The 25389-nt window shown below is 38.4% G+C and overlaps 2 long non-coding RNA genes across 2 annotated transcripts; one reads left to right on the top strand and one right to left on the bottom strand.

The window, feature by feature from the left end:
- Positions 1–22189: 22189 nt before the first annotated feature.
- LOC130989005 (uncharacterized) lies at positions 22190–23865 on the top strand. The gene is made up of 2 exons (XR_009090368.1): positions 22190–22820; positions 23313–23865. It is a non-coding gene; the product is annotated as an uncharacterized LOC130989005 (long non-coding RNA).
- Positions 22947–23784, bottom strand: LOC130989006 (uncharacterized). Its single transcript, XR_009090369.1, has 2 exons — positions 23733–23784; positions 22947–23505 (listed from the first exon to the last, which is right to left on the bottom strand). It is a non-coding gene; the product is annotated as an uncharacterized LOC130989006 (long non-coding RNA).
- Positions 23866–25389: the final 1524 nt, after the last annotated feature.

The raw sequence follows: 25389 nt of genomic DNA, 5'->3' as shown, positions 1-25389 counted from the left end.
TTCATAAGGTTAGCCGAAGGCATAGCCCGATTTTCATGCACCGAGAAAGACACCGATTTCCCTAACACTGTCATTTTAATAGTCCCATTTTTGACATCAATCAACGTGTTAGTGGTCGCCATAAATGGTCTTCCTAATAGTAGAGTGTGATCCTTACCATTCTCATGCACATCTCCAATCTCAAGCACGACAAAATCAACGGGTACAATCAAACCCCCGACTCTAACTAAAATATCCTCTACTATACCACGGGGGTACCTAATGGACCTATCAGCAAGTTGGAGGCACATGCGAGTAGATTTTAAGTTACCTAACTCTAATTGTTGAAAAATAGAGTAAGGCATCAAATTAATCCCCGCCCCCAGATCTAACATACCTGTGGCTTCCTTACCATTTCCCAAAGCAATATTAATCACAAAGCTACCTGGATCTCGCTGCTTTGGTGGTAAAGATTGCTGCATGATTGAGGTCGCGACTTCCGAGACTAGAATCTTCTCATTGTCTCCAAATTTCCGCTTGTTGGAGACCAATTCCTTGAAAAACTTCACATATGCCGGAACTTTTCTGATCACATCAAGGAGATGAAGATTCACATTCACCTTGGCGAGCATGTTGTAGAAGTCGGCGAACTGTTTATCAAGCTTTTCATTCTTCAATCTGTTTGGAAAAGGGATCGGAGGTCGATAAGGTGTGGAAGACTTATGAAGTTTATTCTCATTTCCTTTCTCCATCTCTCCATCCTTTTGCTGGTCTGCCTTCTCTCCATCAGTCGGGTCGGTCAGAGCCGAGCTTAGCAGAGCTAGTTTAGCTGGGCAGAACTCGGCAGCTCTGGTCTGGTGAAGGCAAAGCTCGGCTGCTCTTCTCTGGTGAAGGCAGAGCTTGGCTGCTCTTCTCTGGTCTGGACAGGGCTCGGCAGCTCTGCTCTGGTCTGGTCAGGAACATCCACTTTGTTATCCACCATCTTACCACTGCGGAGAACAGTTACAGCTAGAGCTTGATGCGGCTGAGCAGGTTGGCCATGAAACTTCCCGGGCTGCTGTTGTTGTTGGATTTGATTCAAGGCACCGGAAAGTTGTCCAACCGTTGTTTCAAGCCTTTTGATTGTAGATGCTTGGGACTCCATACTTTGTTTGCTGATCTCCATAAAGGCTTGCAGCGTTTCTTCGAACGTGGATTTTTGTGGTGGAATCGGCTGCGCACTCTGTTGCGGAATGGATTGCTGCTGTTGGTATTGTGGTCTGTATGGTTGACAAGACCCCTGCTGTGGTGGGAAATACTGTTGTTGTTGTTGATAGCCCATTTGGGGTGGTCGACGGAATTGATTCCCCCCAAAATTTTGATTTCCCCATCCAACATTCGGCTGACTTCTCCATCCTCCAAGGATATTCTGTGGACCTTGATTCATACTTTGGTCGTATGGTCTGCTCTGCACTTGGTAGTAGTTCTGGAATCCTTGTGCCGCATAGACTTCAGCTTGTCCTTCCGGAGTAATTTCTCCCATTCGATGACACTCATTGGCTCCATGGCTGAAATCTCCACAAATACCACAAGGTTCAACGTACTGCAGGGTTGGATTCGGCGGGGCTGACATTGGCAGAGCAGGATTTGGCTGAGTTGGCATCGGCGGTGCTGAGCTCTGAACTGGAGGATTTTCCATCTTTTCCATCTTCAACTGTTGTACTTCCCGCATGATCGAGGCCAATTGCTGCTGCATCTCGAACTGATTTGTCACGGCACTAGCCTCCACTCTCCGTCCACGGACTGACTTTTGTTGGGAGCTCTCGGCCAAGGTCTTGAAAATCTCTTTTAGCTCTGTTGCCGTCTTCCGAGCTATGTTGCCTCCTGCCGTGCTATCCACCATAAATTGGGCAGTTTGAACTAACCCATCATAGAAGAACTGCATCAACATAACATTAGTGAATTGATGTTGAGGGCATTGTCGGATGAGTTCTTCATATCTCTCCCAAGCTTCGTGCAAAGGCTCGTCCGCTCCTTGGGTGAACTCCATTATTTTCGTTCTCAGCTCCTGTGTCTTGTGACTTGGGTAGTATTTCAGCATGAATTTTTCACAAGCATCTCCCCACGTAGTGATGGAGTTGGGCGGCAGAGAAAGCATCCACGTCCTTGCCCGGTCTTTAAGTGCATAGGGGAAGCACTTGAGCTTGAGTTGGTCCTCCGTGAGGCTAAGCAGAGGAATCGTTTGCACTTGTGTGCAAAAATCTCGGATGAATTGCAGCGCATCCTCGCTTGGCATCCCGTGGAACACCGGTAGCAAATTCGAGTCATTGGGTTTGAGATTGTAATTTCTCACAGCAGTGGGGAGCACGATTGCCGACGTGTTGGTATCTCCGATTACCGGCCTGGTGAAGTCTCCCATGTATTCCATGTGCTGGGCCATCTCCTTCTTTTCCTCGTTTAAATTCTGCTTAGGGCTGATATTGGCGGAGCTGGCCTCTTCCTCCTTAGCTTGTTTTGCCGTTTATGTCGTGTGCTCTGTATCGGCAGAGCTGGCGTCCTCCTTCGTTGGCTGCTCTGAAGGCTCAGAGTCAGAGCTGGCTGGCGAATCTTGTTCCTCCTCTCCTGCGCTCTGCTCTGGTAGTTCAGAATCAGAGTTGGACTTGGCAGAGATGGCTTCCTCCTCTTCTACGGTCTGCTCTGGAACTTCAGGTTCAGAGTCAGAGCTGGAATTGGCGGAGCTGGCTTCCTCATCTTCTTTGCAGCTATACTTCCTGAAAATTCCTTCGCTCGTACTATGCAACGGGGACACAAGTTTGCCTTTAAGACTACAGCGTCCCTGCATGCACAACACTAAACAAACGGATTAAACGCACCGAGTGGAAGAAACGTAAAAACAAAAACGAGAAAAAATCCTGGAAATTAAATAAAGCAAGTAAAAACGGCACAACTAAAACGCCTAAAACTTTCCCCGGCAACGGCGCCAAAATTTGACTCAACCTAGAACACCTCTAGTTTGACTTGCAATAGAACAAGGACATCCTAGTGATGGTAAGTTGACCCAGTGTCATCTCTCAAGGAAAGTCTTAAAGGGCTTCTAATTGTATCGCAGGAAAAACAGTAAAGAAAGCAATAAAGAGTTTGATTATTAAGCTAAAACTTGGAATTAAGAACTTAAGTAAAAACCAAACTTAAAATTAAATTAGGCAATTTAAACTATTAAACCCTAGGCAAGATTTTAAAGAACTTAAATTAAACCTACTTATGAAATTAAATACTTGTAAATTAAAAACCAACTAATCTAAACGTGAAACTAAAGTGCATAATTTAAATTGCATAATTAAAAAGAAAGCATAAACATAAACGAAAAGCATAAACATGATTAAACAAAATTAAATTGAATTGAAATACGAAATATCGTAAAATCCTTGAACGTGTAATTGTGTCATTCAATCACAATCCAAGAAACTAAACTAAAAACTAAATTGAAATCTAACTTAGAACAATAAAAATTCGAAACTATGAAAGCAATTAAATTCCTAAGCTTCGGATGCCAACAGATCGCAAAGATGGCGTCTAAAACTAGGGCAAGGGATGATATTACAATGAAAAGTATGGCCTTATTTATAGACTTCAAATCCCTATGGATCACCATGGAAGTTGCCATGCAAAGTAGAACTCTAAAGGCAATAGAATCGTGTAAGATAAGGCAACTTCCAGCTGTGCCGCGCGCTCTGGAAATAAACTCTACTCTGGCGGAAATCACAGCTCTCGCCAGCGGAACGGATGTCACCAGGGGAACGGGTCATGCCAGTGGAATGGTGATTTCTCTGCTATCGCCAGAGGAACGGTGATTTCTCTGGCTTCACGATTCCGCTGTAATGGACTTTTGCGATCCCGCTGTACTGGCTTCTATCCCCTCTGCTCTGACTTATGACTCTTCTGGTGATGACTTGGCTACACTGGCTTCTTGACTTCGCTGACTCCAGAGAAATGGTGATTTCTCTGGCGTTTGATTCCTCCGCACTTATGATTCCAGCAGCGAAGTGATTTCTCTGGCGCTTCCTTGGGTTGGTTCCGCTGCTCTGGCTCTGGGGTATTTCTCTGGCTTCCCATTTCACTGCTCTGGCAAGCGGGGCTTTGCTTCTCTTACATGCCAGAGTATGCACAAAAACACGATTCTTAGCCCAAACTCTCCAAAATTTGCACTCTTCATCTCGAAAACCTAAATCTCCTGCAAAGCATAAAATAGACCATAAAACGCACCAATTTCTAGAAGATTATCTTTAAAATATGCACATGCAAACCCCTAAAATTAGAACAATTAAGCATAAATCAGCCGTCTCCTCACAACGCTGCAATACTTGAGCAAGATTGTCCAAACAATTATCAAAGGAGGAACCAAAAACAGAAAAGTCATCCATGAATACCTCCATAATGTTTTCAATTAACCCATGGAAAATCGCCATCATGCAGCGTTGAAAAGTGGCAGGAGCATTGCAAAGACCAAAAGAGATCCTCCTAAAAGCAAAGATGCCGTAGGGACAAGTAAAAGCGGTCTTATGCTGATCCTCTGGGGCTATCATAATCTGATTGTAGCCCGAGTACCCATCTAAGAAACAGTAGTACTCATATCCTGCCAAACGATCAAGCATCTGATCAATAAACGGCAAAGGAAAGTGATCCTTACGTGTGGCTGCATTCAAAGCTCGATAATCAATGCACACGCGCCATCCTGTGACCAGCCTCGTAGCTATTAGCTCATCTCTCTCATCTTTTACCACAGTCATGCCTCCCTTCTTAGAGACAACTTGAGTTGGGCTCACCCACTCACTATCAGAGATGGCATAAATGATGCCGGCATCCAACCACTTAAGCACCTCATTTCTCACAACTTCTTGCATCGTCGGATTCAAACGTCGCTGCGGCTGCACCTTAGGCTTGTATTCCTGCTCCAATAAAATACGATGCATGCAAATAGAATGACTAATTCGTTTGATGTCAGAAATAGACCATCCTATAGCAGACTTGTATTTCCTTAAAACTCGCATCAACTTCTCCAACTCCAACGGAGATAGATAGGCAGATACAATAACCGGAAAAGTTTCATTCTCACCCAAGAATTGGTATCTCAAGTGCTCGGGAAGCGGCTTCAGCTCAAGTTTGGGTGCGGCTGCAGCTTTGGATGATTCCGCTGTTCTGGATGATTCCTCTGGCCTGGATGATTCCGTTGGCGCAGAGAATTCTTTTTCTTTTTCTTTTCCCACCGACTTGCTTCCCCCATCAACAGGTCTGTGAATATCCATGTAAGGCACAGGATCGATGGGATGTCTCTCTACGGCCTCCAGCTCTGCAATATAATCTAAGATCTCATCACATTACTCGTCTAGATTGGAATAAGGGTATAATGACTATGTGATGCACTCCTCCAAAGGATCCTCCACGGCTGCAGGAAAATCCACTAGAGACTCAATTGAATTGCAATCCTCGATTTGTGGCTCAGTTGGCTTCTTCATCGCATCATAAATGGACAACGTCATCTTTTCATCATTGATGCGGAAAGTCAGATCTCCCTCTTGCACATCTATCAACGCACGGCCCGTAGCTAGAAACGGACGTCCTAAGATCAATGGAGTATTCTTGTCCTCCGGCATGTCCAAGACTAAGAAATCTGCAGGAAAAATAAACTGCTCCACCTGCACTAGAACATCCTCCACAACTCCCTTGGGATATGTGATGGAACGATCTGCCATCTGCAATGCAATAGAGGTAGGCTTGATTTCTCCAATCTCCAACCGGTTGAAAATAGAGAGAGGCATCAGATTGATGCTTGCCCCTAAGTCACAAAGAACGCGGGAGAAGTTCTGCCCTCCAATCACACAAGCGATAGTAAAGCTGCCAGGATCCTTCTTCTTCAATGGTAGCTTCCTTTGTAGCACTGCACTGCATTCCTCGGAAAGATTAATCGTCTCATATTTCCCCAACTTTCTCTTGTTGGAGACTGCATCCTTGAGGAACTTGGCATAGCCTGGCATATCTCTCAAAGCATCAAGTAAAGGAATGTTGATGTGAAGCTTTGAAAACATCTCCATGAACTTGGCTAACTTCTGATCCATCTTCGGCGTTGCCAGGCTATTCGGGAAGGGTGCTACAGGCTTGTACTCTGGCCTGGGAAGCGTAGGAGTTGGAATAGGCTTCTTAACAGCAGAGGTATTCGACGATACCTTAGAAGTAGGCGGCGAATCGCACACAATCGTCTCCAGGTTATCCTCCTCCATAATCTCTACATTTTTCTCCTTTCCATTCTTGCCGTCCCGCTGCTCTGTATGATCTCGCTGCTTTGCAGAGGAATGGTGATTCCTCTGCTCTGTATGATCCCGCTGCTCTGCAGAGGAATGGTGATTCCTCTGCTCTGTATGATTTTGATATTGAGTTCCGCTCCTTAGATGAATCGCATTACACTGATTTTTAGGATTGATCTCAGTGTTGCTAGAAAACTTTCCTGGTGTGTGTTGCGCAACTGCTTGGTTAGCTATCTGACCAACTTGATTCTCTAACATCTGCACGTGCTTGGAGAGTGCTGAGAAATTATTTTCTATGTTAGAAATTTTATTTCCCACATTTGTCTCCATCCCAGTCATCTTCATGAGCATCTGCTTTATCATGTCCTCCATTGAATCTTTCTTTGGCTCATTGATGACTCCCCCACTAGAAACAGAAAATCCTGGTGGAGGATGCACAGCATTATTTGGGTTGCCATAAGAAAGATTCGGATGCGGGCGTCCTCCTGGCTGGAACTGCTGCTGGCTCTGCTGATATTGCTGACCTCTGTTATACATTCCTGGCTGTCCTCGCTGGAAATTCCCATAGTTTCTGCCATTCACATAATTGACATCTTCCATGCCTGACGGGTCTATCACAGCTTGCTCATGACGTCCAACATTCAACTCACCAATTTTAGTAGTCAGCTCTGCCAGCTGTGTAGCCATCGCTGCCTGTTGAGTAACCATTGCTGCCATAGGATCAGAACTTGACGCAGCTGCAACCTTCTTCAATTGTACTCGCTCAGATGGCCATTGGTAGCTCGTAGAAGCCATACTATCAATAATGCTCCATGCTTCAGAACTACTTTTCTGGAGTAGGGATCCACCTGCAGCTGTATCCATGTGCATCCTTGTACGCTCCTCGCAGGCATTGTAGAACATTATCACGAGCGTACCTTCATCAAATCCATGGCTTGGGCATTTTCTAAGCTTCTCCTGATACCGCTCCCAAGTCTCCGCTAGCTTTTCTCCGTCGTACTGTTGAAACTGTACGATGTCCATCTTCAATTTCAACGTAAGGCCAGGCGGATGAAACTTGCGTAGGAATGCATGAGCTAAATCTTCCCACATGATATTATCTCCCAGCTGCAGCGTATGATACCACGACTTCGCCTTATCCCGCAGTGAGAAGGGAAAAAGACGAAGACGGATAATGTCATCAGGGACACCATTCATCTTCACCGTGCTACACAGCTCCAGGAAATGTGCCAGGTGCGCATTAGGGTCTTCAATCGCTTGTCCACCATATTGGCTCTGTTGGACCATCGTGATCAAACCCGTTTTCAGCTCAAAGTTGTTTACGTTCACTCGTGGGGGCTCCTGGTATACATACTGCGGTATGAACGCTTCATTGATGGCTGGTTGTTTCTGAGCCTCTCTCGTCTCCTGTTTATCAGTCAGCTTCTTCAATTGCTCTTGCAGAGCTCGCATTTGAATTTGGATTTGCTCAGGAATAGCCATCGTATTTGTCTCAACTTGATTGTTCTGCTTCTTAAGATCGCGCAAAGTCTTGTTGATTTCAAGGTCCAACTCAAAAAGAGGATTTTCGTGTGATCTAGTGTTCATACGCAACCTACAGAAACACACCTTTTAATAGTTAGAAAAGAAAAATAAAAACAAATAAAACCTGTAGTACTATAAAGTCCTATCGGAAATATTAAAGTAACTTCTTATCAGTCCCCGGCAACGGCGCCAAAAGGTTGATCACTAAATTATTAGCAACAAATTACCGCAACTAACACGGTGCAATTGTAGCACAAATTGGTAACCAAGTATCGTATCCACAGGGACTGACACAACGAAATCAATCTAGCTATCTCCTAAACAGACTAAAACAGTAGACAGGCGAACGAAAGTAGAGATTGATTGACTTGAACTAAAATGCAAATAGCAATAAACAAAAGCACGTAGACGAATTCAAATATTAAAAGACAACTGATCCTAGGGTAATAAATTCATTAACTAAATCTACGCAATAAATCTATTAATCTTATGTACCAGTTTAATCCAGTTATGATGAGAGATCACTTAATTAATCAATTACTCTCACTAGAGCAGCAACGATCGTAGATTAATAAATTCTCTATCTCCGTTAGGTCTCAAGAAAATCTACTAACTCCCAATAGCTCCTAAGAATAACTCCCTATGATCCACCTATCTCCGCTAGGTCTCAAGGTTAAAATCATATCATACATTCCTGAATCCGTTAAACAGTTATCTCCGCTAGGTCTCAAACCGAATAGCTAAACATGCAAACTATTGATCAGATAATTCACAAGAAATCAAGCACCAGTAATTATGAATCATAAACTGGAAGGCACAAAGGTATTAACAAATAAATCACATAAATTCAATTAACTATTTACAAACCCTAGAATCAGCGAAAGGAAACTAGCCAGACATGCTAAAATAAAACATAAACATAACTAAGAAGAAAGCAATTATAAAAACTAAATTGTATAAAAACCGAATAAAAATAATTGTAGCGACTTGAATCTTCAATCTTGATCCAAGCCTTGAAAACTAGAAAACAATAAAATTCTAAAAGCTAGAAAACCAAAATATGAATGCTCGGGTTCGGGGTGTATCGGTATATCTAGATAGGTCAAAAGAGGACCTATTTATAGTTTTCAGATTTCCTTCGATCACCATGGTATATGAGAGTTGCCATGCAAAGTAGAATTCTAAAGATAATAGAATCGTGTAAAATAAGGCAACTCTCCAGCTGGCTGCGCGCTCTGGAAAATACTCATACTCATGTCGAATTCGCAGCTCTCGCCAGAGGAACGGATGTCACCAAGGGAACGGGTCACGCCAGATGAATGGATGATTTCTCTAACCTCGCCAGAGAAATGGGTCGCCAGCGGAATGGTGATTTCTCTGCTATCGCCAGAGGAACAGTGATTTCTCTGGGTTCTCGATTCCGCTGTAATGGACTTTTGCGATTCCGCTGTAATGGCTTCTTTCTCTGCTCTGACTATTGACTCCTCTGGTGATGACTTCGCTACACTGGCTTCTTGATTTCGCTGACTCCAGAGAAATGGTGATTTCTCTGACTCCAGAGAAATGGTGATTTCTCTGATCTGGAGATGTCGGTTCCTCTGCTCTGGAGACCAGAACACCTAGAAAACGCCAAATTCATCCAAAATTCTCCAAAACTGCATTCTTCCATCTCGAAAGCCTAAATCTCCTGCAAAGCATAAAATATACCATAAACGCACCAACTTCCAGAAGATTATCTTAAAACACGCACAAACAAACCCTTAAAAATAGAGTAAATTAAGCATAAATCAGCTTCACCCCGCAACGCCCGCTCACCTCACCCAGCGGTCAAGCGCTGCTCCATTCCTCCACGCCCGCTGGGATCTTCAGCGGTCAAGCAACTTCGTCCATCTCCGCGACCGCGCTGCAAAGCCAGCGGTCGAGCTCCTTCATCCTCCGCGACCACGCAATAAAGCCAGCGGTCGAGTTATTTTCCATCTCTGCGCCCGAGCCTAAAGTCCAGCGGTCGAGCTCTCTCTCACCCCCAGCGCCCGCTGTAATTATTTTAATCGCGTATTCTTTTTTAATAGAAAGGAGGAAGAAACGTATTTTATTTTCGGGGAGTACTATTTAAGAGCTTGACTGCTCTTTTTGACCTATGACTTCCGCCCACGTTCTGGCACCAAAAACACGAGGGTTTTAGTTTTCTTTCATTTTCCTTAGTTCTTTGTTCTAGAGTTGTTTATTTCCTGTTCTTGGATTGCATTTGCTTGGAGTTGTAAGGATTGACAAGTGGATTCCATTATTCTCAACGTTTATTTGGTATTTCGTATTTTCCTTTATTTGAATCTTATTGAATTATGTTGCGCATTTCGATATGCGATTTCTTTTCTATCATTCTAGATCAGTAGAATTTATTTTCAGCATTTTCAATTCTATAGCTTTCTATTCAGTGATTATTTCAGTAGGTAGTTATTTAATTATCCTTTAATTATTGTCTAGGGTTTCATAATTTTTTACTGCATCGGTACTTGTGTTTTGTTTAATTCTGCTTTGTCATTTTCTAGAATTAAATTTATTTTCAGTTATTTAATTATGCACAGTAGGATAATAGAGCAAACAAACCAAATCGATTAGAGTGTTTAGGTTTTATTATTTTCTGTGTGTGACGTGATTGAATGCCCTGCTAAATCTTCCTTGAGAGACGATTTGGGTTAGCTTACTGCACTAGGATGACCTCATACGATTGCGAGTCAATTCATTAGGTGTTCTGAGTTGAGTCAGTGTTGATAAAAGTTGGTAATATTTTGGAGTTAGGAAATGGTTGGGGTTTGTTACTAGTATATGCAGTATTGATGCAGAATAGGTGGAGGATTGTTGTTAATATTCTACACAAAAGTCGCATATATGTTTCAGTAGAAATCGCGATTTGATGAAGGAGGGCTTATTTGCAAACTAGAAAACACGGAGGGATTTAGTATACAATTAAGTAATAGTTGGATGTTATAATATGGGCCGTTCAAAGAAGATTTGAAGGCTGAGATTGCATCTGGGGGAATTACTTAGTTATAACTAATTGATAAGAGTCGTCTTCTTCGATCTATCTCGGTTGCAGCTGTTTTACAGAGAGTTTGAAGCTTGTGAGGATTTTCAGATATTAAAGCTAGTTTTGACAATCGTGAATCACATATTCTTTCTATTGCTTCTGTATTTATGTAATTTTCAAAGTTCGTTGGTGAATAAAATCCAATTGTTTCCTTGGGCACATGGATGTAGGTTGAATAAACTGAACCACGTAAATCGCTTGTTCTTCACTGTTTTCTTTTCACCAATATAACTTACGGCAATTTCAACAATTAAGAAACAAACAACCTATTAATTTGAAATTCCATGGTTTGTACAGAGATTGAAAATAAATGGAAGCAAACTCTTATATAATTTTTTTACTTTTAAAAAGTTACATCATAACAATAAAATGGCTATTGCATTTAACCGCTGGGAATAATTTAAAGAGTTTTTCAGCTCCGTGTTTTGACTTCCGATGTAACACTAGTCTTTATCCGTCTTTCGTTCTTTTTTTCTTCTTCTAACTTAAGACATTATTATAAGTTCCCTTGCCGAGCTTAGACTCTATCTTTCTAGTATTATGATAATGATCATTGGCTATCAGAAGCATGAAACTAAACTTGTGATCCTAAGACTTTGTCATGTTGTTGATTGATCAATATAATTTGATATCTTACTTTCTTCATTCAAAGGGACATTGCCCGACTAGTTACCCGAGCATTTGTATTCCACAAGGTTTTTCCCTTGTTTGTTTCTATAATTTAGTTGCACCTCGATTATAGTTATTCATTCAAGAATTGGGGTGTGATTTCTGACTTTGAGTATTGTCATCTGAATGACATCTCTCAATGCCTTTCATTTTATCTTCTTTCATTTTATCTATTTGGATTATGAATACCCGTGATGAGGAGTAGGGATCTCATCAGCGTAGGACCTACGAACGTATATATATAAGCTTATGTGATTAAACTAACAGCGCAGGACTATAATGATGGCAAGCCGATAAGCCAAAGCATGGAAACCACAGAGATAACACGCCTGCACAGCCTCGGAGACAAGTGACCAAGCCATGTCAAGGAGTCGCCTGCGCTGTCCGGAAAACAAGTGACCAGGCGATGATGAGAAACAACCTGCGCTGCCTTCAAGACGAGTGACGAAGCTATGTTGAGGATAGGCCTGTGCAAACTTGAAGGTGAATGGCCAAGTTACGGCGAGAGTCCCCTGTGCAGACGATTGCACAACACCATCATCAATAAGGAACTTGCCTAGGGATTGAAGAAAGGACAACATCACATAATGGGCTCCAAACACAAGTAAGGAGAACCAAGGGAGATGATACCTGCGCAGGAGAGATGATGCCAGCCTGCGCCGCCCTAAGGAGCACGTAACATCTGTAAAGCTGCAAAATTAGTTAGCAAGGAATATTTTTCTAGATAATGACTCTCGTTTGTATCACAGCATGAAGAGTGCGTGAGTCGTTGTGGAAAGTCGAATGTACCCTTTGCCCTTGTAATTCCTTATAAATATCGCCTGTAATCTTCTTCAGACGTCAGGTTGAATGAAATAGAAAAGTTCTGTGTTCTAAAGTTTTGAGTCTGCAAGTTTCTTTCGTTTTCTTCCACAATACAGGTGATCGTCGATGCCTTTATACGTGTTTAGATTAGGTGTTGGTGTAAGGCTTCACCAACCCGATTTAACGGGTGGATTGTCAAGTTTATTCAGCTTGATTAAGTTTTTCCATTATTTTCCTATTTCTTTATGCTTTGAAGAGGTCGGGTTGTTACATGTACTGCCAAACAGTAAGTAACACACATGGATTTTCTTGAAAGACATGTGCTTACTAAAACATTTCTTCCATTTTCATAAGATTGGTCGGCCGACCCATTTCCCTTCATATGATCCATATCTATCCTTCACGCGCTGTGAAGGAGGCCTCCTTCCACGGACGCCAAGATCGGTCGCAAGCTACTCACAGTCTCCATAAGTGTACACCTTAACCCTTACTAGTAAACCTTCGTCTAGCATAGGGTCCGAATTCAATTTCCTTTAAAGTTGGCGAACCAACACATATAGGATTCATACATAAAACATAAACATTTTTGGCAGACAATCATTTCATAAATCATTTCATTTCATAAGAACCATTCATCATTTGAACATTTCATAAAACTGAAATTAACAATTAAATCATATCATACATTCATTCATAGTAAAAATAATGCCCACCTGGACTCCTGCTTACTCTTTCTTTATTAACCTCTTGTTTCACCTCACTTCCTTACGTCGCTCGTGCCTTCCGGTAGCGTACACGGTGTAGGTAGTTCATATAACAAAACATCAATCAATCAGTAACCTTCTTACTGATAGCACTACTCTTATCTTAGTACTAGTCTATCAAGTCTCATCACTTCACTCCAACTATCTCGATCTCATATCAATTAACCTTATAAGTAATCACCATTTCTATTCCCGACTTATCACCTAATTTAGGACTATATTTCACCAACAAATAAGCACTTAAACAATCCAACACAATTGCATCATTGACCAAAAATTAGGATATAAAAACACTAATCAAGTACAACAACATCTTAACAATCACATTTAAAAACTTTTTGTAAAATCGGTAAAATATTTTAAGTTGGGGAAAAATTCTCAAAAAGCTAAGGACATATAATAGCACATTCTTAAATCAATTTCCCAAGAATAAACCACACAGAATGATTATAAAAGTAATTGCATTAGGAGGTTCACTGCTAGCGGAGAACTGGGTCTGATCGGCTTTTGGGTTTGCGGGTTGTAGCTTCCTTTGCTTTTGCTTCGGACCACCTTTGTGGCTGTGGGTTCATTTGGGGCCGGGTCAGGTTGCTGGTTGTTTGGTTTGGTGACTATCCGGGATCCCCTTTCATCGGGGAAGTGGTTGAGGTTCGAGGAGGCCTTTTGGTTTGGTTATCTCTTGTCTGACAGCTGTTTCACGTTTCACGTTCTCTCCTTTCTTTGGTCGTCTGTTCTTTCCCGGGCTGCTGCTCTTTCTTTTAATGTTTGCAGGTCAGTTGGTGTTCATTCTCTCGATCGGCGTGCCTCTTGCACGTGTTTTCTGCCATGCATGGAGGATCTCCTCGAGCTCGACGTGCCGCAATGCGCTGAAGGGGATAGGCTGTCCGCTTTGGAGATCAACCAGCCCGTCTATGTCCTTGGTCTGTTCTGTGCGGGCGGCACGGCACCGTCAGACGCCCTCGAGTCGTCGCACTGAACGTTTGCGCTGGTCTGGTGTTTGCTCTGTTCTGGAATCCTGCTTTGCGCCTGATGGTTGCCCGACACTGGAGGGCCTGCCATGTCTGGGGTCTTTCTTTAGTGGGTTTTCGCTCGGATTTGTTTGTTTCGAACGGTGTCTGTTTGGCTGGTTCTTTTCTGGTCTTTGTTTGTTTTTTAGAGTTCCTTTTGCTCCTTCCTTGGTGGCGCCTGTGCTCTCAAGGATCTCTCACTCTTTTTTCTTCTTTTCAATAAAATTTCTATTTCAGCAGAACAAACTAACCTCTAGATTTCTTCATCGAAAAATTTTCAAAAATTCAATTTAAGCTCATGCAATACACAATAGCACAAATACATGATCATATGACTAAGGAAAAATCAAAAACTTCTTCCCCTTCTTTAACATATGTTCGGTCACTTCATAAAATTTTTAGGGGATGATTTGTTTCATCTCATATCACATATATAGGCTCAAATAATCATCTATAAGTCATATATAAACATTTAGCTCATAACTCATCTCATATGGAAGATCTCTTTCAAACATGCAAACTAAACTCGGGAAATTTTCACAACTCAACATCATTAACCAATTTAATCATGATTTCATCTCCTATATAGTCTAATTAGCACATAATGTAATACCCTGATTTTCTCTCAATTAGATTTTTTTTAAAAGAGTTCTCGAGTTAGAATTAAGTCGATTCGCACCCCGAAAATATATATATATATATATATATATATATATATATATATATATATATATATATATATATATTTTAATTCCAGCAATTATTCATTAAAGTTTTAAAGCAAAATGAATTCTATACTTTACATAATTTCAATGATATTATATGAGTATGATTTAAATTTTTCCTATGAATATATCATGAGTTTTAAATGATGAATCGTCAAGTCCATTTATTTTAGAAATGGGCTGGGCCGAATTAATTGCTAGATTTTAAAAGTTTTTCTTTTTCAAAGCCCATTTTAATGTTGTCGCAGTGTTACTGATACAGCTATAACAACTCTTTTTTTTTTTTCTCTTTCTTGGAGCTCACGTTTTTCAATCAGATACTTTCATATTACCGCATTAATTATTGAATGGAATTCAGTTTTCCACGTAGCCTAGTTTCCTCCAATTTTAACACCCCCGATCCTTCAGCTTCTTTAATCACTCATCAGCTAATCACCAACGAGAGTTATTTCCCTTCCAAACAATTCAGTCCAGATTAAGATCGGATTCCCCAGCAAACTTCTATCTCCCAAATTTCAATCGCAGTTCCTTGAAGAACGTTCACAATCACTCCAGAGTACCTACAATTCCATAGCAAAATCGTACGCCACCACAATATCTATAATCTACAGTTCTTCAACCCATTCTCGGCCATAAATTCAAGAAACCAAAATTTATTTTCACAGATGTAAACCAACTCACATATTCATGCAATAATCAGTAATCTACTTCATAAAGAACCATCATATTTACAGAGGATCTTGAAACAGAAAGCAAGAGAAGTATGGCATATAAATTGACTTTGCATATAATGTATGCCTGCATATACACATATGCATTTTTCTGCAAATTAGCTAATCAAATCTTTTTAATAAAGAAAATGAACTTTGGTGTTGTGTGCATTGGTGTGTACTGTGTTTGTGCGTGCAGTTGTTCTTAGCCAGGGTAGGGTGAGATGAGATGAGGGCGGTGGTGGCGGCCTGGTGGCTCCTGCTACCCGACGATACAGAGAGAGGCGAGGCGGCTGGACAGCGGGACTGTTCGGCGGAGGGAGCGATGGCGGCCTCGGCCTTTGAGGTCGACCGACGATCCAGAGAGGGTGAGAGATCGGCGTGGTGGCCGATGGCTATTGCTGCTGCTCTTTTGACAAGCAGAAGGGCGAAGGAGGCGATTCATGGCTGCCGCTCACCGGAGTCGAGAGTGAGGAGGTGGTAGGCATAATTGATAGAAGAGGATAGGGGCTTGAGGGATGAGGGTGAAGGTGGCTGACAGCGGCTGGTGGCCGCCAGATTTGGAGGCAGAGGCGGCGATGGCGACGGTCTGGCTGACCGCTTCTGTCGGCTGAAGCAGAGGGGGGCAGTTCCGGTGGTAACCTCGCCGGAAATCGTAGGAGAAGCTAGGGTTTCTGAAATTTTGGGGATTTTTGTGAGGAAGGAGATAAGGGGGGACGAGCGAGAGAAAGAGTGAAGAGATCAGAGGTGAGGGAGAAGAACGAGGAGGCGGGGCGGCGACACCCCTCGCCGGAGCAGGAGGCGGGGCGGCGGAGGTTATCTGTGTGGAGGAAATGGAGAGACAGAGGAAGGGAGTTTCAGCGTGTTATAGAGAGAGAGAGAGAGACGAGAGAAAATAAGGGATAAGAATTTGGGTTAGGACCAAGGGGTATTGGGCTCAGTCTGGGCCGCTTCTAATTAGATAAAGTGGGCTGCATTTTATTTTAAACTTGGGCCATTAATTATATTGGGCTGCATGTTTATTTGTTGGATTTTAACTCGTTGGGTTTGCCCATTGAATGTGTTAATTAAATTTTTCACTAATTATTTCTTTACAACTGTTATTATAGGCATATGATTGTTTGATTATATCTTTTAATTTAATTGATGTTAAAGTCTTACAAATTTTTGTAAGAAAAATATTTTTAAATTGATTTTATGCTCAAGATGAGTTTTTAAGTAAAAGTCGAGCAAGGGTATTATTCGAACCATTAGCCAAGAAAATGATTTTCAAGTTTTATGTTGAATTTATGAAAACCCGGGTGTTGTGAATCTAGTTAGAAAATGATGATAAGTCATAAAGGTTAAGCTTAATTTTAGGACTATGAGTTTAAGTTGAGAACTTATCTTGTAGGTCCTACAGAAAAGGATATTTAGGCTCTTGATCAGCTAAGTTATATTATTTGGATTTTCTCCAAATCAGGTGAGGCTTTATTTACGAAATGTATGTTTGAGCTAATAAACTCATTTTTGTGAAATGTTAAAGTTGATGGTTCATGCTTAAATATTTTTGCTCTCTATTGGTTATTGCTTCTACCAGAACATTGTTGGCTTCGCCAACCAGAACTTTGTTAGCTCTGCTAACCAGAATTGTGTACGTACACCAGAACCTGTTGTCTCGAGAGATTCGGTGACAATCAGTTGTAGATAGCTGACTCAACCCAAAACACCTAAGGGATTGACTCACAATCGTACGAGGTCGTCCTACTGTGATAAGTTAACCCAAGTCGTCTCACAAGGAAGGCTAAGCAGGGCGGCTAATCATGCTACGCACATAAAACGAGAAAATAAACCTAAACACCCTAATCAAAAGTTTGGTCTGACACTCGCTCTCTTATAACTAAAGCGTGATTGAAAATAAGTGTGTAAAATTACCTAGGCAATAATCTAATGTAAATAAACAAAAGCTGTAAACATAACGCTAGACAATAAACATATAATCTAGGCTAGGGTTCTAGAGGAAAAGCAGTGATCCAATAAGATAACCAGGCACCGAGAACATCAATTATCTATCTCGCTTAATCAACCTATCATCACCAATCTAACATCAACAATACTCAAATAAGCATCCAATTCCATAGAGAATACTAATCACCATTAACCCCTAAACACATGTAAATGAAATCACAGCACAAAATTCAACGAAGAACATAAACTAATAAATTGAACAAGCCAAATACGTTAACTAGGCAATGAGAAAATCAAATGCATCAATCAACATTAATCTATAAGCAACAAAGGTAAGCAATCAAGAAACATAAGTAGAAACTAACCAATAGAGGAATTCCTACAATAGTTCAATGTAAACGACAATCCATTGCGATCTAATGTTGTTAGGACAAGTTTCTAGCTCCAAAAACTAAGGGAAAAAGGTGGAAAAAGGGGCTGGCGGTTGTTGGAGGCGAGAATAGTGAAGAAAACCCTAAAAATGGGTTTTATACTCAAATTCCCGTAACTGCCGAACAGACAGGGGCGGCCGCCGCCGCCAGGCGGCAGCACCGCCTATGCCCTTCGCAGAATGGGCACGGTGAGCGCCAGCCACTGCAATGCGCATCGTTTTTATTTTGGTTTGTTCTCTCTTGTTTCAAGTTGGATTTTAGATCCGTTTTAGCCTACGAACTCGTATCGAGATGAACTTCGATTCTTTTTCAGATCATTCAACTAAATTCTGACTTTATTTTTGTCCACATATCAATCAATTTGAGCATAAAATCCTAAGACAACAAAATTAGCACAAAAACTTAAATCAATAAACTCTTGAGTGAAAGAGACCAAAATAAAAGCCAATATAACACGTAAACACCCATAAATTCATCAAAAAATAGGGCTAAACAATAGCACGCCCAATAGATGAGCCAGGAAAATATGAGCTCAGATTATTTTAGTATGCATGGAATGACTCGTTTTAATAAAATTCTGTGTTATACTGTTCAAAGCATGAATTATCTTTTTGGAATATATATTTCAAATGTTTTTAAATGGCTCAACCCACTGAGTACACTAGTACTCAGCCCTGCAAATGTTTTCAAAACCTTTTGTAGATTGAGTAGCGGGTGGTGACGTGCGAGGCTGAGGAAAGGTTGTTGCTGTGATATTGAAGAACGCCAGTTTTACTTCCGCTAAAATAAATTCACTTGGTGAATACAATCTGATGCCCAACTATGTTTATACTTTTGGATTGATTTAATTTGAATTCCAATTTCCATCGTTTTTCCTAGCGATTAATATCTCGCATATGTTATATGCCTAGTATGAAATGTTGCTTTGGTCTCAGACCTTCGAACTTCTGATCTTGATAGGGAGAGTAATTTTAATATAACGTCGTACTTGTTGTCTTTTAAATACGGCGTATTTTCGATTAATGAAATGATGATCGACTCTAAGGGCGCATTACCCATTTAATTTAAGTAAAGCCCACATAGCCCATTTCTTATTCTCCCGGGAAATCGGGGCTGTTACACATAAACTTCATTAATCCAAACATTTATCCCATTAATCAAAAATCTCCAATTCTTAGTAAACTAAACTTAAGAAATTTTATACATATTCAACAATTAACCAAATTAATCATAAATAAATATTTCTATCATGCTACTAATCCATTAAACTTAATCAATCTAGACATTTAGCACATAAATCGAAAGGTCCTAATTTTTAGTAAACTAAACTTTTTGAAAATCTTTAAACATGCTTAAATCGTCAATCAAACCTTAGATATATCAAATTAACTCACTTAATAGCATATATAAATCATCAATTAGCAAATTAAAGCAATTAATCACATATGCCTAATTTTCATCAAACTAACTCTCACGAAATTTCACCAATAAAATCTAATCATCAATTCACTCCAATAAACATCATATTAACAACCTCAATAGCATATGTCATCCATCAATTCATCAATAAAACCAAAAGATCAAAACTTCTCAATTTTAGATAAACTAAACTCTTTGAAAATTCAAACTCCTTTATAAACCTTTTAAAAACTCATGGATATCAACTCAATAGGTTCTCAATTACATATAAATCACCTCAATTTAAGAAAAGAAACAGAAATTTTTTAGAAGGGTAGAATACCCTAATTTTCAAAAATTTCAAGAAAGAGAGAGGGATAGATTTTTCTTGTTTTCTTCCCTCAAAACATCAAGAAATGGAGATAGATCTAGGAGATCTCAAGATTAGCTTCACTTACTCTCAAGATCTTGGACAGGAGATCTCAAGATTAGCTTCACTTACTCTCAAGATCTTGGACAAAAAGAGGATGAGCTTTTAGATCCACTTTGTTTTAGAACTCTACATTGATCCTTCTCTTGATTCTTGGGGATTGAAGGCTAGATTTAGGATTTGTGATGGTGGATCTATGTGTTTAGAAGCTTGCAAGTATTCTTCCATGGTGGATTGAACAGAAAAGAGAGAGAGAGAGAGAGAGAGAGAGAGAGAGAGAGAGAGAGAGAGAGAGAGAGAGAGAGAGAGAGAGGGGGGAGGGACGAAATGTTGGGGAAGGGAGAGAAAAAGAGAGTTTTGTTTAGAACACCAATCTTGCTCACTAAGCTACTTAGTCATTTAATGCTCAACTAGATTTTACCCGTGCGATGCACGGTCTACTTATTCGTACAAATTTATAATGAATAATAGTAATACTATAAAATTTTATAAGTGTATTTAAGTGGTACAAAAAAAATACATAGCATTCAAATTGAACTGAAAATTTACATTGTATAATAAAAGAAGATAAGAACTGAAAAAAAAAAATACATGTGGTATATTTTGCCCACTTAAGAGCCCTTATTTTTGTCATGTAATTTTAAAAAAATAGAATATAAATTAAATTGTGGCATCAGGCGAGCTACATCACGTTTCTGCTGACTGAAAAATACATGTGGTATATATTTGATAAAACCAGATAGTTTGAGGGTTTTTTTTAGAGAACATTTCGAAAGTTTAAGGGTATTTTTGATAAAGCGGGTATAGTTCAGGAGTTTCCATGATATTTACGCTATTAAATTTTTGGTCCATCAAACTCGGTGAGTCGGTCCGTAACGATTTGTGTCCAACCCGCTGCTCACCCCTATTAACAATAACTATTTTATTCTTATATACAATTTTATAAAATAACCATCAATTTACTTTTATAAAGCCGGTGATAATGATTATACTAAACATAATAAATATACTTTATTAATATAACAAAGTAGAAAAAAAGAGGATAAATAAATATGATTATAATTATATTCTATAGTAACTAAACTTATTCAACTTCAATGCTAAAAATATAAATTTGTGTCAATGTGTTACACAATATGAATATTTTATATAATTTTTTTGTGTATAACGAAATATCCATATGATAAATTTCAAGTATTACAATATCTACTAAAATTCTACAAAATATATTGATTTGTCCATCAATTAAATGTAAGAACCAATAATATATATTTTAAGATATAGATAATACTGTAACATAAATTAGGAGTATTTTATGCTTTTATTTTATTTATAATGAACTATTTTGATATTAGGTAATAGCTCATTTCATTTTACAATTTAATTCATCACTAAATGATAGGCACTATAATATATATATATATATATATATATATATATATATATATATTAATTCAAATATCATGCTTATTTTTTTAATTAATATATCTATACTCATTCCAATGGAGTAATAAACATATAGTCTGATTATGTTATTTATGTTTATTCCAATGTTCATAAAAAAGAGGAAGGAATTAAAAATGTTAAATAAATTCACAACAATAGTAAATTTTTAACTAAATTTTTTCGATAGTTTTCATTAGCATGGATTAAGTATTTTTTTTCTAAATTACTCTTTGTGCATGCACTATGAATAATAATATAACTAAAAGTATTAAGTAGATTAAATTGAAAGAGATTAAATATTGATTCATGCAATGGTCTTTGGTATACCCCAATGGCCACATGGCTCGGCATGTCTGCACAAAGATTATTAGTTATATAGTTAATTTAATGGGTGTCGCTTTTTTTCTTTTTTTTAGAGCCCACAATTTTATCTGGTTGTTGGTGGTGTAAATGGCTAGCCCACAATAAGCCTATAGATAAAATAAAGCCCAACTATTAATTAATTACTCCCTCGTTTTAGGGTGTACATAATACTTCTCTCATTTGAGGGTTTTCCACACATGAGCGGCGCTGCTATCTCGGAACTTCTAAACTCCAGATCCTCCATTTTCCTCTTCTCCCTCGCTCGTCTACATCATTTTCCCCTTCAATTCCTGCCTTCTCCATATTCACCTTCTTCCAGCCTTCTCCATATTCCCTTTTTCTCTTCTCCCTCGTCTGCATCGTTTTCTTTGGCCACTCCAAAAAATAAAACCCTAGCTTTCGCCCCTTCTCACCTCTTCTCTCTGAACACCTAAATTTCAGAATCAGACGAAAATATTGACAGCGAAAAAGACGAAGCAGCCGCTAACGCCACCACATCTTCGTACGGTGGTGGAGAAGCCGGAGTGAAGTTCCTGTCGACGACTCTCGCTGCCTCCCTCTGCACAACCCGTATCCAGCTGCCGTCGTCCGGGTTTCAAACGACGGCGTCGCCTTCTCCTCGTCTGCATAAGATCTAATTTTTTTTCGTTTATTATTTTTTTGTTTTTTTATTTTTAATTTTTTTTGTTTTTTTTATAGTATCATTTTTGTAGATCTATGAATATCATTTGAAAAGAATAAGTTTTTTTTTTTTTTTTTTTTTTCTGCTAATGAGCTTTTTTTTTAATTAATACCGAGTAAGATCTTTAATTTTGTAGCCATATTAGTTTTTCCGTTTTTGAGTTATTTATTTATTTTTTGTGTTTATGGTATTATTTTGTTAGATCTACGAATATCTACACAAATGGGTTCTTAAAATAATAGTTTTTTTTTCTTTTCTTTTTTTTGCAGATTAGTATGAATCTGCTATATACTCCTCTTTCATCATCTTCGATAAAAAATTAGCAATCATCTACTCCTTTGACACAGTTTCCCTATTTGTGTTCAAATTTTTTTTGTTGCATAATTCTTACTTTTGTTTTATCTCTTTGTCTGTACTAAAAAAGAGTTAATTTTCAGGTGTTGGTGTCGGCTATGGATGAACATGGAGGAAGTGGAGATGTGTATTAGGTGGTTGTTGGGGGTATCACTCCGTTGTGAAGGCAAGTCCACTGCCACCGTTGGTCTCTGTCAAGCACTGTCAGCTTTTTTGAAAAAAAAGTATCATCACTATCTTAAAAATTTAGATCAGAATTTTTGTGATTTAAAATAGTTTATCTAACTTGGCTATTTGACACTATTTTCACAATTCTGATGAGTCTGGCTTTAGATGGAAAGCAAAAGCAGTAAATGAAAAGTTATGGCACAGATAGGAACGCATGCTAGAAGGAAAATAAATATATATAATGAAACTATTTCAATAATATATAAATGAAAAACTAATGAAAATGAAAGATAATATACAATACATTCTTGGATTTGAAACCTATCGAAATATCGAAATGTATATATGTATTTGCATGTGATTATAATGTATTGCTTTATTTTTTCACTGAAAAATTAACATGAGGAAACCCTTTAAGGGGTGATATGTAATTCTTCTTCTTGATGCCTACTTGCTGTAAATCTTGAATATACCATTTCTTCTTCTTTATACATACTTGCTGTAAATCTTGAATATACTCTAAAACAATTTTTTTGTGTCTTTTGTAGATCTTCCATGCTCCATTGAAAGATTGAGGCTTTTGCAGATCTTCCGTGCTCCATTGATCTGCTGAGAAAATTCATAAATAAATATTAGCTACTTTTATCTATTTTTCCTATAAATCTGGAATATACACAAACTATTTATTTGTTGCTTTTGCAGAATTCGAGAGGTTCCCATGCTCCAGATTCAAGCTTTCATCTGCAGAGAAAATTCAGAAATATTAGCTATTTATATTCCAGATTTAGAGTTTATGCATCAAGTAGAAATAAATATTGTACATTGAATTGTATTGAGACCGTAAATGGCCATAAAAACTAAACAAAATTAAAATGAAAAAGTGCCACATAAGAACATAAAAACCATAAAAATAGAACATAAAAAGATTTGGAACAACTAAGAAAACTAAGAATAGAGAGAGAAATTACAACAAATATAGAGAGAGAAAGTCTGCGTTGTGAAAATGCATTGTGAAATAATCTCATATTTATAGGCTGAGTTGTTTAACCAATTGGCTCCAAAGTGAGCAGATTTTGAAATTCAAATATAATTTGGCCGCCAGTTTTTCTATTCTTTATTAATGGAACCAGCTGGAGCTAGCTGGACAACAATCAAATCTGCATAGCTTCTGTTGACCAGCGGACAATTCGAGCAACATCCTTTGGGTTAGACAATGTTGCAATTGGCGGGAACACATTCCCCTAGAAATCTAAGCTTTAATATAAGTATAGATTAATGCCCACTTGGCCACTTGATGCAAAGATATCTAAAGATAAATAGTAAAATATTATTGTTACTCTAATTGTGTAGTAATTTGTAGGAAAAGCTAACTTAGGGAAAATATTCACTGATTAGAAATAAACATGAATCAAGATCATATAATATGTGGTAAAAAAATAATTATAACACTTAGGCATACAAAAATTCACTTCACATCTATCTCAGAAAAATAAATTCTGAGAAATTCTGTTAAGAAAAATTTATAATATGAAGGGTTAATTACCCATAAAATACTGAACTTTCATCCAATTCTGGTTTTGCACACAAACTTTGGACTTTGGCGTGATAATTACTAAGCTTTTGATTTTATCTGGTTTTGCTACTAATCCAAATTCCGGTCAAATACCAAGCTAATACATAATATGGTGTGCCAATTTTAACGTGGCTTATTTATTCTTGCGTGACAATTAGTTGGCAAAATAATATTTTTTATTTAATTTCTTATCAATAAAAAAAACACAAAGCGAATAACTCAAATTGTCAATAATTTAATATATCAAATAGTAGTATTTTTTAGTTGAATTAATTAATTAAATAAATTCAATAATAGTAAGGGGATTCTTCGAATTTAGGTGTGTCAGCCAAAAAATATTTTAATTATCAATAATTTAATATATAAAAATTTTATTTAGCTAAGTAATAAAGTTTATTAAATTTTCATTATCTAAAGTTTTTTTATAAACTATATATATTTATAATATTTGAATGACTTCTATTTTATATATTGGAATAATTAATTGTGTAATAGTGAACTAGAAAAAAATTGATTTAAACTTGAGAATTAAAAAAAATACTATTACTTGATTTGATATATTAAGTTATTGACAATTTGAGTTATTTATTTTGTGTTCTTTTTATTATTAATAAGAAATTAACAATAGATACGTCACGTCAAATATTGGAACGTCATATTAGCCTGATATTTGACCGAAATTGGGATTAGTAGCAAAATCAGATAAAATCTAAAGTTTAGTAATTTTCACGCTACAGTTCAAAGTTTGTGTGCAAAACCAGAATTGGACGAAAGTTCAGTATTTTATGGGAAATTAACCCTAATATGAATGTAGTATTACTAGTTACCAATTAAAATTAATCGTGTTTGTTACTATGCCCAAGAAAAGATAAGTCCTCAAACATATCACCATGTAAGTCACATAAAAGACAATCAAATAGTCACACTCAAACATATCACCTCAATCAAACAAAATCTAGCAATAAATCAATCGTCTCATGAATCTGGCTCTTCACTATAGTGATTTTTACTCACTCACATCGACTCTATTTCTAGTCGGGTATCCTCCTAAA

The sequence above is a fragment of the Salvia miltiorrhiza genome, chromosome 6 (genome assembly GCF_028751815.1).
Source record: "Salvia miltiorrhiza cultivar Shanhuang (shh) chromosome 6, IMPLAD_Smil_shh, whole genome shotgun sequence".
In the NCBI taxonomy this organism is placed as follows: domain Eukaryota; kingdom Viridiplantae; phylum Streptophyta; class Magnoliopsida; order Lamiales; family Lamiaceae; genus Salvia; species Salvia miltiorrhiza.
The sequence above is the reverse complement of the archived record's forward strand: the minus strand, read 5'-3'. Positions and strand labels throughout refer to the sequence as shown.